The 13,811-nt window shown below is 38.5% G+C and overlaps 1 long non-coding RNA gene across 1 annotated transcript; it reads right to left on the bottom strand.

Moving 5' to 3' along the window:
• Window positions 1-6,376: 6,376 nt before the first annotated feature.
• Window positions 6,377-12,506, bottom strand: LOC127534212 (uncharacterized). The gene is made up of 2 exons (XR_007942244.1): window positions 10,878-12,506; window positions 6,377-9,024 (listed from the first exon to the last, which is right to left on the bottom strand). It is a non-coding gene; the product is annotated as an uncharacterized LOC127534212 (long non-coding RNA).
• Window positions 12,507-13,811: the final 1,305 nt, after the last annotated feature.

Genomic DNA, 13,811 nt, shown 5'->3' with positions numbered 1-13,811 from the left:
AGTATCACAAAGCTACGCTCCTCTATCGTGTCAGAAAATATTTCTACCTCATGCTGCAGCTGTGTGATTCAAGCGAGTTCCTATGAGATCCTGAGATGAAGTGTTTTGGATGAACTTGCAAATGGCTGCAAGTATTTATGACTATATTTATAACTTTATGACTATATTTATGACAAGATCCCCAGAGGATGAAGCCTAAGAACTCTGGCTGACCTCTGAACTGTGCTCTACTGCCACTAGCAGGCCGACAGTTTTGCTATTTATTGAAATGTGACTGATAGCTACGAAGCTAATGACACGCCCAGCAGCCCTATCTGTGTTTTTGCACTTTACTAGCACACAAAATTTATACTGGGGAATTTGCAAGCTAGGGAATCTGAATTTCAAGTTAATTTAAAAATGTCTAAAATTGAGAATTTCCTCTGACAGCAACAGAAAAGGAAAAGAGTAAACCCTGAGTATGAGGCTTCACACATAATGCTCAACATTGATTTGGTCAGAATAGTGCACACAATGGCCTTCCAAGTACCATTTACATTATATGTTTCCAGTAGCCTCTGTTATTTTCATTTATCAAATGCCAAGTAGCCCAGTGTACACTTTATACTGAATGAGCCATTTCTGAGACATATTTGAGTTCTGAGTTGTCTTGAAAAGCATCACAAGGTAGTAAATATGGTAAAGGTCATACTTGGCAAACATTAGCATGACAGTCCTTTCACTGTGCACATGTTAGGGTAGCGTGTGTCAAACTATATCCTGAAAAAGCTGCTGTAATGGCTGTAGACTGTTTCACGACTTATAGTGAGATGCTATAGAGTATAATTTAAAAAGATTTAAGCTTCATGGCGGAGGCGGAATATGAGAAATATTTGAGGTCCACAATATTTCTCAAATGTTGTGACAAATACTATATATAAGATGTTTTAATGAAATCCTCGAGGTGCCCTTGAATGTTTAGAACATTCTGTATGCTTTCAGATCTGTGAGAAGAGTTTCATCATCGGTGCAGTCTTGGATCAGCCCAGCCTTTTACATTAGGACGAATGAGACAGTTAGGGGGCCTTCTCAGTGGTTCCAAATCAGCACTCTCGCTCTGGGAGACTTGATGCATTTTGGTCCAGACATTTTCCTGGGTACCCATGGGAGACAGTATGTCAAAATGTCTACTTCTAATGACTGCCTACTTTGTCTAGCTCATTTAAAACTGGGGGCCTGATGCCAAGCCTTTGCCTATGCCAGGTTTTAGGTCTCAGTGACAGTAACAGTTTTAGTCATATCTTGGCAGGTATGCTTATGCTGAGGGTTTTCTCTGAGCAGGAAGTTTGGGGTTTGCCTGGTGTTATATTTAACAGAGTCTGTCATCTCAGCTGGGCCCAGAGCTGAAATCAGATCTCACATACTGTACCTCTCTGCCTAACAGTGATGGATCACGTTGCCTCTCTACTGCTGAGAATGCACAGAACAAACCCAAAACCCACAACGCACATTAATGTGCTTATAAATGAAACGTAGCACCTGTGTCTAATGATTCCTTTTTTTAGGAGTAAAGTGAAGAATGCTGCTCTGCTGAAGCTGCTTTGCAATGATTTCTCACTGTGTTGAGTTCTTACTGACAAACAAACACAGTGCATGTTGTCGCAGTGTTTTCCACACAAATTACCTGCAGTTTCATCATCTTATCGTAGCTGAAGCTTTTGTCATCAACAGTACAGTTACTGTGCCTTTTAGCTCTCTGCAGCGCTGCAGAAAGCTCGGTCCCGTCTTGCCCTTGACAGAGGAGCTTGTCACCCTCACACAGTAATTATACAGGAGCTGACGTCTCCTCTTTCCATTGAATTATTGAGAAGGTGGCGTGGACACAAGATCCCATGTAGAGAGAGACATCACTGTTTTTCACAACCCAGTGGCCTCAGGGTAAAAACCCAAAATGGACATTGTTGTGCAGAAGCAGACCACCTGCACATGATACTGTTAAGTCTTTGTCCTGCAGCCAGCTTCAGTCAGGTTTTATCACCGACACGTAGCTTTATTTTGAATCACTACGAGGCTAAAAACTGAAAGTAACACACTTGAAAAATGCTTTATTGCACATGAGTGCAAGACTTCCAGTGCAGAGTACCAGCTCATGTAGGATGTGTTTTAAACCCTTCTGGCAACTTCAAACTAAAGGACTGACATGCACCAGATATTCACAATTTCTTCATGAGTTTGAACACAAAGTACGTAGGTATTAGTGAGTGTTATCTACTCTTAGACAAGTGATTTAATACAGCAGGTTGCACAACAGAGTCAAAATACCAAAATTACAGTTTTAGAAGGGCAGACTTTGTTTCATTTATATCTCTATACACTGATGATTCCTGTATGTGTGCTTCAGAGTAAATAGTTTGGAATTAGAGAGAAATATTACATATTTTTGATTACATTACATGCAAATGTAACTGAACATTCATTTAGTCAAATGTGACGGCTTCAAGTTTCATGTGAGTTACGCTGTGTCATTTTTGTGAAATGTAATTCATAGAACCTACAGGATTAACATCATTAAAGAGCATTTATCAAGTTACATCAGAATATTGTCAATCATATTCTAAACTGTCTGTTTCACTTTGAAAAAGTCATGTATCACCACACAAACATTGCTTTTGTCATTTGACTCCATGAGCTACACTCATCAAAAATATAAATGCAACACTTTTGTTTTTGCTCCCATTTTTTATGAGATGAACTCAAAGATCTAAAAATTTTCCACATACACAATATCAGCATTTCTCTCAAATATTGTTCACAAATCTGTCTAAATCTGTGATAGTGAGCACTTCTCCTTTGCTGAGATAATCCATCCCAGCTCACAGGTGTGCCATATCAAGATGCTGATTAGACACCATGATTAGTGCACAGGTGTGCCTTACACTGCCCACAATAAAAGGCCACTCTGAAAGGTGCAGTTTTGTTTTATTTAGGGGGGGGGGGGGTTCCCACTCCTTTTAATGGCTGTGCGAAGTTGCTGGATATTGGCGAGAACTGGTACACGCTGTCGTATACGCCGATCCAGAGCATCCCAAACATGCTCAATGGGTGACATGTCCGGTGAGTATGCTGGCCATGCAAGAACTGGGACGTTTTCAGCTTCCAAGAATTGTGTACAGATCTTTGCAACATGGGGCCGTGCATTATCCTGCTGCAACATGAGGTGATGTTCTTGGATGTTTGGCACAACAATGGGCCTCAGGATCTCATCACGGTATCTCTGTGCATTCAAAATGCCATCAATAAAATGCACCTGTGTTCTTCGTCCATAACAGATGCCTGTCCATACCATAACCCCACCGCCACCATGGGCCACTCCATCCACAACATTGACATCAGAAAACCGCTCACCCACACGATGCCACACACGCTGTCTGCCATCTGCCCTGAACAGTGTAACCAGAATTCACGTATTTACGTTAGCGCCCCTACGGGGAAAAGGAACGCATTACGGGATTTAATTCCCTAAACGGCTTTTCCCTCGCGAAATGGATTTTTCCTCACTTTCGCAACACAGGTTTAGGTTTATGGTTATGGTTAGGGATAGTGTTAGATAAAAGTTTGTTCATGGTGACGTTTCACCGGCGACACCGGAGTGTTGATATTTACTCAACTGCTAGAGGTCGCTTAACGTCAAAACGTAACACTCGGTAGTAATACGGGCGAGTACAGACGACCTATGTGATCGTTTTTTGTTTGAGGACAGGCTGTCTAAAACATAAGATGGAAATGCCTGTCCTTTCAAGACAGAAAAGCAAATGTCAGTAGAAAAGTCGGACGCTGCTTAGGCAAGTGTTATTGCACAGGAAATCCTGCCTCCCTTTTCTCAAAGCACAGCCTGTGCTTGTGCAGACTCTGCTTCTGGTGGCATCTACAGTAGAGATATATATATTTAATGAAATGCACAGCATCCAGCATCGGCCACCACAGTCTGCACACACAGCCTCTCTAAATTACTTCATTGTAGGAGAAGTCGGCACACTTGTTTGCAAAGCAGTCCGATTCACTGCCAGCATTTTCGTATTGTTCCACCTGCAGCATTTGGCTCATGACTGCACAAATGAGTCTTTTTGTTTTAATTCTCCAGTGAGCAGCCCAAGGTCATTATACTTCTGTAAAATATGCCGTCTCGCCAAGAGTGTGGATTTCCCCCTCAGGTAACCTACAGTAGCTTGCAGTTAAAAAAAAAACCTGTGGGATAGAATTAAAAGAATAACTCTGATGTGAATAAACACCCCTGCCAATGAGTGTTCTAAGAAAGACGCTTCAGTACCAGCGGGTTGCACCTTGCTGCTGTTCACAGCTCACCTCCAGACTGCTTCGTTACCATGGCATCCTAGGCGTGTGTTGCGATTTTTACTCAAAGACTCAAATCAACATGTGTGGATGTGCTTTACAGTGAGCGACTCAATGAACTTTGACACTGTGGCTCAAGAGAAAGTGACACTTGAACTAACAAATATGAAACTCCATATGGCTTTTGTGCTATGATCTGTTGTCTAATGTCATGCTTTGCCTGTTGCAGGTTTGTTTTTTTTCAGGTTCCTTCTCAAATTGAATTTCCCAACTTGGAGGTTTCATTTTGTATAATGAACCTTTTTTTTTATTATTTTACCCTCTGCTCTTCCTACCCCAATTCCAAATGCCTTTGTTTTTTCCTTTTTCTCAAGACAGGCGGCGCGCTGCACAGCACAGCAGCCCCAGCTGCCATTGGCAGGGCAGCTCAAATGAAATTTCATTGTATATGAAAGTGTGCAATGACAATAAAGGTCTGACTGATTGATTGTGCTATGATCTGTTGCTATATGAACTAAAATGCCTGGAAAAAGTCAATAATTTGTGATGATTTCTCACACGTAGCTGCTCCAGCTTTAAACGACACTTTTTAATGAACACTAAAGCGGGTCACACTATGTCACAGTCAGTGTGTCTTATGTAATCCACACAAGGGAGCTTACATAATCTGTTCTATGGTTAGACCTTGACGTTTCTATAGGATTGTGCTCGAGGGCGTTACGTGGCTCGCTTACTGCAGAATTTTTTGGTATTTTTATTGACACACAAAGACAGATAAGCACACACGCACGAACAAACAATTTTTTTCCTTTTCTCCTTTTCACTCCAAGCTGTCTCCCATACAGGAACATATTACAGAGAGAAAAGGTGACATGTAGGAGTAGCACAGGATAGCTGGCCTCAGTTCAGTGCCTCCATCTCCAGCCCTGACAGAGCAGTAAATGGCCCTCACTCAGAGCTGTCCTGGACTCAGCCAAGCACACCTCAACCCTGGAAAACAACACAATATGCCAGGATGCTAAGATACACTTGCAATTGCATTTCTCTTCATAGAGGAGAAAGAGGGAACATGAATTTTTTAAATGCTACAGAATGCAACCTGTCGCTGGTTGGATCAATCATACAGGATGCAACATGTGAGGCCACCGAAGATAAAAAAGTATAAATGACCTAAGGTTAGAGGGAAGATTGTTTCTATACAATGTAATTAACTACCTTTGTGCATGTAACCATAATGTTACAGTATGACATTAGCTATACTGTAAATATTTTTTTAATTAATGAATAAAAACATAATAACTTCATAGAGATTTTCCTTTACATTTTTTCCTATATTTTTGAAAATATGGAAAAATGTCAGTAAAATGTTTACAAATATGTTATTTCCAAGCATATCTTTGAATCACCATAAAATTTGAATTTTTGAAAGAAATTTGAAAGTTATCACAAGACATGAGCATACAATTGCAAATGTATTACAATTTCCCATATTTTCCATTTTATTTAAAATATGAAACAGTTGAATTCAAATTTAACACAATAAATATATTTGTAAAATTAAATACAATTAGTTAAAATTAGCAGAAACAAGTGTTATTGCTTCTTAAATCAGTGGCGGATCTTCCATGGGGGCACCGGGGGGGGGGGGGGGGGGGGGGGGTGGTGATCTCATTGGCCACCCCGTGTGCCCCCCCCCCCCCCAAAAAAAAAAAACTTTAGTTGGAAATTTACATCACTGATCCTCCGATTTTCGACGCTCCTGAACTCAACTTCGTTGTCCGACTGCACATGAATGCACCAGTGACGTTAGTTTGATCTTTTGATTGTATTTCGTTTGGATTTGAAGAAGCTTTGAAGACGTTTCCTGATGTCAGAGGAGAAGAAGAGCAGTTTTGTACCTTTGCGGTAAGAAGACTATGGCCGTTTCTCAGTACGTAACTGTCCGTACTTGCGTTCTCACGTACTCGTGAAATCATCGAGACTGCATCGGACCAGACCAGTGTGCATCGATATGAATCAGTAAACAGATATATATCTATGGCTGCAGTTCCCAGTGGACAGGAGAATTTTATTAGAGGAAGTCAGACACAGTCACTCAGAAAAACATCAGAGCTTACACTGAAACGGAGCTACAGCTCTGTGTCTTGGACAGGATTTATTTTTAAGCTGCATGTGTGACGGTAATGATCCATGCCAGAGCAGACCTCATTAGCACTTCCGCTAGGTCGGCTAACTTCCGGTCACTGTATGGATACTGTTGTCGGTAATGCTGCCAGAATTTGGATTAATTTTTCGCTTGGAGTACACAAAGATGAGAACAAAAATATTCAGAGCAAGTGGAGCAGCTAGCTAACGCTTAGTACAGTTTGATTTACATTTTCAAAGTCATATTTTTGAAATCATGTATTTTTTCCGTAAAACAAATCACGGCTTTTATTTTGTAGAGAACCCTGGAAACATTGTTTATCCGTAATTCCTGCTAACTTGACTGAACGTGGGCTGCTGTTCCCGTTATTTAAACATCAATATGATGTATAAATGCAGATGGACTTCATATATTTTACTATGCAGACATTTTTATTGATGTCCAGTATATTTTATAGACATACGCATTTTTGATGGAAATATTAGAAATGGATATCTGTTTCCTCATAATAATTGTTTTCATGCCATTAAATGTTCATCTTTAGCGTGAAACTTTTACTTTACATTTATATTTTTAAAAAATGTTGGTAATTTTAAGGTAAGACATTCAAGGATGGTTTTCTTAGGTAAATGAATTTAAGGTTTAATTGACTGAAATCTTTCAGTCAATGTTGTGTTTCTTTCAATTTGAAATATCTCAATATAATTAATACAGCTCAGTCAGTTACATTTTATATTATTAAGAATTCATATTCAGTTTAACACTAGATGATGCCTCAGTTAATTGACTATTTCAGAGCCTTTTCTTTTCAATTATCTGCATTTAAAGTGACATTATTAAAATATAGTTGCAATGAAACAGCAGCAACACAAGAAACGACCAAATATACAAAGGAAGTGCAGCTATTTTAATATTTAAAAAATGATCAATCAGTTAGAACATGGTGAAAGTGCAGCTAAAATTAAGTTAGTGAAACTACAGATAAGCAACGTTTCCTTTTACTTACAGAAAAATAAAAGCCTCATATTTGCTATTGAAAAAAATCACGAAAAGCAACACTTTCAGTTTGTTTTAGTTTGTTGGTATTTATCGGTGGAGCAGCAGCACATTTTCCACAGACAGTTTTACTGTCCGTTGTCTTGTTTTAATCAGTTTTCAGTTCAGTAATTCAGTCCTTCGGCTGATTGGACCAATAGACACTGAAGGACTAATAAAATAATAAATGATAATTTACTGATCAGTGCCTGTTTTAATGAACTTTATGTTAAACTTTAAATTCAGATATAATGTGAGCAGTGAACCCCAGGAGTTGGTGGAGTTTATTTCTCTGCGTGTTGACCAGAGAAGAGAGTTAGCATCCAGTGAATATTAGCTTTAATGTGAATTTGCAATGCTAACCGAGCTAGCTGACCAGTCCTGATTAGCAGCTAAATGTAGCATCAAGCTAACGATGTTTGTGTTGTTTCCTGTCAGCAGCTTAAGTGTGTTGTGTTCCTGTAATGTGGTTCATTAAATTCATAAAACTGTGGCTGGTTGATGTTAATGTAACATTCAGGAAACTTAAATGTGATTAAAACTGTAACATTAATGTTCTAATTGTCAGTAATCAGTTTTAATTTGACACTAAAACAGACTCTGATAGTTTTAAATGACATCAGTTTCATTAATTTCTTGAAAATTGTCTCATTTGTTGTTGTGATGTTACTGCTGATTCATTAAAACCAGATGATCCGTGTTGAAGACACATTTAGTTCTAGTATCAGAAGTACAAGAAGGAAAATGGAAGTTTAGTTCTGCTATGTCAAAGATTTCAGGAATAAAATAACTAAATGAGTCGTTATGCCTCCAACTTTATTTTACAATAATGAAATAATCACAGATAATAAAAATATAAATAGCAGAGAAAATCTGAGAGAATAATTTCCTATAAAGTCTGTGAAGGAAAAGCAGCTTTTTATCCTGAAAGATCAGAATCAGCTCCAACATCTGCATCTGACAGCATCAAGTCAATCAGAAAGAAAAGAAAAAAGAAAATGACTTCTTTCTGATCACATCTGTTCTGCTGTTCACAGTCTTCACCTTTATAGTCCACTTTTAAAAGTTCAGCAGTCAGGTGTTTTGCTTTGGAGTGTGACGATGTCGTCGGTGATGTGGAGACTGAAGTTTCCGTTTCACCCACAGCGTGCTTTAGGGCACCCGGGTTGGACTGATGTTTGAAATACTGACCGACAGCTCAGATTTAACTGTCTGCAGTTCTGTTTTGATGGATGTTTTTGTTTTTTATTAGTATTTTTTTGTTTTGATGGATGTTAAATTTTCACTCAAGGCCGCCAGGAGCTGGGTCTTTAAAATAACCGCCGTGTCGTTACAGAGTGAAAGTAGCAGTTCCTCTTTAAGGTCAGAGATTGCAGCATCTGAGGGCCTCTTCAAAAGAAAACGTAGTTGATGAAGATGTTCACCAGCAGGACCAGAAAGACCACGACCAAGCAGCTTTGAGATCTTAGGCAGCGTCTCCCTCAGGTGGGTGTCAGCGGTGTTCACGGTCAGGTCTGTGGTAATCCCGTCAAAAAACAAAACAGAAAAAAAATGGAGAATATAAGTCAACATGTAACCAAAGCAATCTGTGTATAATGCCATAATATAGGAAGTAGTTCAGAAAATGTCAAAGTATAGTGTACTTTTCAAGAATAACATAGTATGGCCTGTACTTCATAGCATAGCATGTCAGCAAACAAAAACAAAAACATAGATTATATGTGGTTCAAAAAGTGCAAAATGATAGGATGTTGCCTAAAGTTTTCATGAATGATATGTGGTTCAAAAAATGTCAGTGCAGTAAATTGTCAAAATAGTATGTTATTCAAGAAAACATCAGAGGATAATATGTCATCTAAAAATGCCATAGAATAATAGTTCATTGCACAAGTAAAAGTATAGTAATTTTTAAAACTGTTCAAATTCTTATAAGTTGTTAAAAAACGACAAAAAAAACTAAAAGATTGGTTATATGTCACGAATAAAACTCCTTTAACTTAACATCTGGAAACAAAACAAAAACGTATCAACAAAGTTTTCTGTTAGAGTTTGTGTTCTTCTAAGTTTGACTCCAAGATTTTAAATACTTTCATTTACTGCAAATGAGTATCTACTCCAAATGTCTCACTAATAATCATTATCAGCCTTAAAAACCCACAAAACACCCCTCTTTGCTCGACCACACTTAGTACAGTCCGGTTTCCCTTCTATAAATCTGCTTGGAATCTTCCACTTCCTGTTGTCAAAGTCCTTCTACCTGGACAGGTTTGTTGGAGCTCATGCACTGAATTAGAGTCTGTTTCAATGAGACTGAGTGCAGATGTGTAGTTCTGTCATTAAATAGGAAATTATTTCTCAGAATTGACAGAGAAAAGTCTGAAATGTTTGCTAGGTTAGCGTCCCACATGTTTTTTGGCTCAGCTAAAGCTCTCCAACTTCTGGATCTCTTGAGTTGCTTGTTGTTAAAATATCTTCTAGAGGTGCTGAAGCTCAGAAAGTCTGAGATTTTTGTTCAAAATAAGCTCATTCTCAAGTCTTATCTGAACTGTCCGCTTTTGTTTGAACTTTCCCTAAACTTAGGAGTTATTGACAGAGCAGCACATCCAGACTCATTTATGTAGAGATTAGACTTCAGTGTCATTCATTGATGTTAAAGTGCAGTTTTTCAGATGTTTATTGCACATGCTCCCGACCAAACCAGTCCAGGTGGAAGATGATGTGAAGAAAAGCTCCAGAGGATGAATATCACACATTTACATTGGAAATAAATGTCCTTTAATTAGACATTGTCATGTAAAAGTTGGATTTCCCTTTAATGATGTTAAAATCTTTGAGTTTTTTTTTAAAATGTTGGTTTCTAAATGTTTTCTGACACTCAGCCCCCAAGGATTAAAACCTTTTACGGCTCACAAGCTGCAACAATTCACACATTATCAACTATCTTTCTGACTAAACTAAGATAAAAAGGTGAGAAACTGCCTGATTCCTGCATCATGAATGTAAATGTTTTTGTTTTTTATGACAAACTGAATATATTTGGGTTTGACATTTTATAAACCAAAACAAGAAAAAAAAATACTAGAGAAAACAATCAACAGAGGGCTGCACAGTGGTTAGCACTTTCGCCTTGCAGCAAGAAGATCCCTGGTTTGAGTCCCGGCCTGGGATCTTTCTGCATGGAGTTTGCATGTTCTCCCTGTGCATGCGTGGGTTTTCTCCGGGTCCTCCGGCTTCCTCCCACAGTCCAAAAATATGCTGAGGTTTTTTGGTTATTCTAAATGGTCCGTAGGTGTGAATGTGAGTGTGATTGTTTGTCTGTATATGTAGCCCTGTGACAGACTGGCGACCTGTCCAGGGTGTCCCCTACCTTCACCCAAGTCAGCTGGGATAGGCTCCAACACCCCCCGCAACCCTAGAGAGGATAAAGCGGTGTATAGAGAATAGATGGATGGACGGACAATCAACAGATTAATGGACAAAGAAAATGTCTTTTCCAACATATATGTCTGAATTACTTCAACATTACAAGATACATACAATTTTATTTATTTAATGCCAGTTACAGGTTAAATTGTCTCAAGACGCTTTTTTATATTTTTTTGTCATATTTAAAATGTGACAAAATAAGAAATTTAAACCTCTTGAAGAATGCAGTTTATTTGGTTTTTAAGAGACTAATCCACAATTAAAATAACTTTCTCCACTAAAACTAATAAACATGAGGTCAAATATAAGGAACAGTTTTAAATACTGCAGTCCCACGACGACAAGAATAAAGTTTCTCAACAAAAACTAAATCTGCTGGTGACTTCCATTAAAGTCCTAACAAATGATAATAAAGCATTTTTCTCTGGAGGCTGGACTTCAGCCTTTGTGCTAGAGGGTTGAACCCTCAGTTCCAAGACTTTCCAAAGCCTCCTGATCCTCCCGAGTCCTCAGGACCTGAGCTTTCACACAGTCTGAGGACTGAAATTTTCTAAGTCCCACATTAGATCTCTGTTAGATTTAACTTTCATACAGTCCAAGGACTTATATCTTCTAAGTTCCTGAGTAGTTCACTGTTAGTTTGAACCTTTCGACAGTCTGAGGACTGACATTTTAAAAGTTTCTCCGTATCCTCTGCTAGTTTGAACTTTCTGGTTAACAGAAGCCTTAAAACTTGTGACCATGAGTCTTGAGTTCACATTTAGACCATCCATCTGAGTTCTTCTCAGACCTTCACCTGTGGGTTCTTTTGAAATCCTGAACAAACTTTGTTTCTCTTCACTGAACAATAAAGTTTGTGGAGTTTAGAAGGTAACATTAGTTTGATCAATGCCTTCAGCTACTAGTAGATTTCATGTGTTTTAGTTTTCTGAAATGAGTTCTTAGTAAATCTGTCCACAATTAAACCAAGAACATAGAAAGAGGAAATGTTTGAAGAAACAACTTGATGTTTTCATTTCAGACTAGAAAACACTTTTAGACCTTTATCTGTGTTTGCTCTTTTTGATCGTTTTGTCTCTTCTGTTTAATTTGATCTTCTAAAGTCTAACTGGTCTTTTTCAAATGTTTTGTCTTTAGTTTGATTCTTCTTAAAAGTTTAGTTTTGCTCTTTTCTCACCTTTTATTCTTTTCTAATGTCTGACTTATTTCTACTCTAAAGCTCACCTTCTCAAACTGCTGACAAATGTTTCTGTTGCTCTAAAGTCTGGTCTCCAGAACTTCCTAAAAACTCTCAAAGTCTCTTCTGCTGCAGGTTACTTTGTAGAACTGTTCCAGAAAACCTCACTAAACCACATGGAGGAGCCTCAAGATAGTCATTTTGTCAGTACAAAAACCAAACTAGTACAACCCAAACACTAAAGTCTCCTGCAGCCTACCAGAGAACCTCTTTAAACAGAGAATCAGGACAGGAACTCTTACCTTCTGGACAACCAACGTTGGTTCACAAACAAGAATACAGAATGTGTCTGATCAAAAACCTCTAAAGCAGGGGTGTCAAGATCCATTCCTGGAGAGCCACTATCCTGCATGTTTTAGATGTTTCCCTCTTCCAACACACCTGATTCAAATGATCAGGCTCGTTATCAGGCTTCTGCTGAGCTTGATGATAAGCTGATCATTTGAATCAGGTGTGTTGGAAGAAGGAAACATCTAAAACATGCAGGATAGTGGCTCTCCAGGAACTGAGTTTGACACCCCTGCTCTAAAGACTCACTACAGCCAAGATAAAGACAACTCAGCTGCACCAAATCCACTAATCACTGCACACATTAGCACCATGTGCTAACTGAGGCTAAAGAACCACATTTACCAAGGCAACTATCCAGTACAAAGCCCTAAAACACACCAAGAAACACATTAAAGGGGATTTTACTGCTGGAAGCTGCAAGCCAACACCTAAAGAACAAACTAAAGCAACGGAGCCAAACCCGGTTCAGCGAAGACAAGCAGAGGAAATGTTTGACTGCAATCAAATGAAGCAGGAAGACACTGAGCTGCTCAGGTGTTCCTGATAACATCAAGCAGCCACCTGGACAGCCAATAGGAACACAGCTTACTGGAAGTCCAGAGGGCTGGCTTAGTGAAGTAAATTTAGTTTAAAGTTGAAGCAGAAAGTTAAAGAAAGTTGAAACCCACCTTCTGATACCTGAATCTGATGAACCAATCTTAAAATTGAAAAAAAAAAAAAAAAAAAAATAATAATAAAGTTGTTTTTGCATACAAAGAAAAACTGATTTATGATTTTGCCTGGAAACATTACTTGGAAAAGCCATAGCCTAATATTGGTATACAAGTGTGTTAAGTTACACAAAGTAGACATTGAGAATATTTACTATGTGAAAGTGTGTCTAGTAGTTATCTTCAACATCAGCAGCCAACCTACAGCATTTATACATTGAACAAAGGGATCATCATTTGATTAAACAGACATCCAGCAATATAACACAGAGCTCAATTAATGTTGTCTCAGTACTTCATCAGATATGACATACTGCTCAATGGCAGATGGAGCAGAGAGAAAAAAGGCATATGCTGTAAAAGTAGGAAGCTTAATCAAAGTTTCTATATATTAACAACCCACAGGGACATTCCCTAGAATGACAGCTAATGAAGATGAGAAAATAAAAGATGTGTGGGTGGAGACAGAGAATTCTCTTGTGTTTTTAACCCTGCACCGTCCTCTTATGTTTTACTTGTGTGACCTCGAAATTTGGTGATTTCTTTATATCTGAGGACTGTTAATTTAGAGTGTATGTAGAACAAAACCCCTACTGTGTTGTATTGAAGCAGAGAAAAAGCCTTCATTGTTTTGCTC

Source organism: Acanthochromis polyacanthus, chromosome 5 (genome assembly GCF_021347895.1).
Source record: "Acanthochromis polyacanthus isolate Apoly-LR-REF ecotype Palm Island chromosome 5, KAUST_Apoly_ChrSc, whole genome shotgun sequence".
In the NCBI taxonomy this organism is placed as follows: Eukaryota; Metazoa; Chordata; class Actinopteri; family Pomacentridae; genus Acanthochromis; species Acanthochromis polyacanthus.
This window is presented reverse-complemented; position numbering and strand designations above follow the sequence as displayed.